The sequence below is a fragment of the Athene cunicularia genome (assembly GCF_003259725.1).
Source record: "Athene cunicularia isolate RWA chromosome 28 unlocalized genomic scaffold, athCun1 chr28_part1, whole genome shotgun sequence".
NCBI classification, from domain to species: Eukaryota; Metazoa; Chordata; class Aves; order Strigiformes; family Strigidae; genus Athene; species Athene cunicularia.
In genome coordinates this window covers 2,158,434-2,158,825 of record NW_020799139.1, presented here as the reverse complement: position 1 = coordinate 2,158,825, position 392 = coordinate 2,158,434, and positions in this window count along the sequence as shown.

Below are 392 nucleotides of genomic sequence, written 5' to 3'. Positions count from 1 at the left end.
TACACCGTGGAAGCAGTGGTAAGGCAGCTTTTTACATGCGGTGCTCTCCCAGGCACGCGTGGGGGTGCGGAGGCACCAGCACAACACTTCAGAAGCGGCGGCTGCCTCGCTGGAGGGATTATTCACCCCACGCTGCCAGGGGAGACAGCAAAGGCGGAATTGCTGCCGAACCCTGCGGTGCAGGGAGGGGAGGGCGGCTCCACGGGGAAGCTCTGCCGGGACCTGGCAGGGCTGTGCGCGCCTGGGGGCGATGAAGACGGGACCATGGGCCTACCATGGACAAGGAGACCCACCGCCGTGGCTCTGGTAGCGAGCGCTGAGGCCTAGCGAAGCGTGGAGACAAGCAGGGCCTCTGCGGGGTCCGGGGCTGCCCCGGGGACAGGCCACTGCTC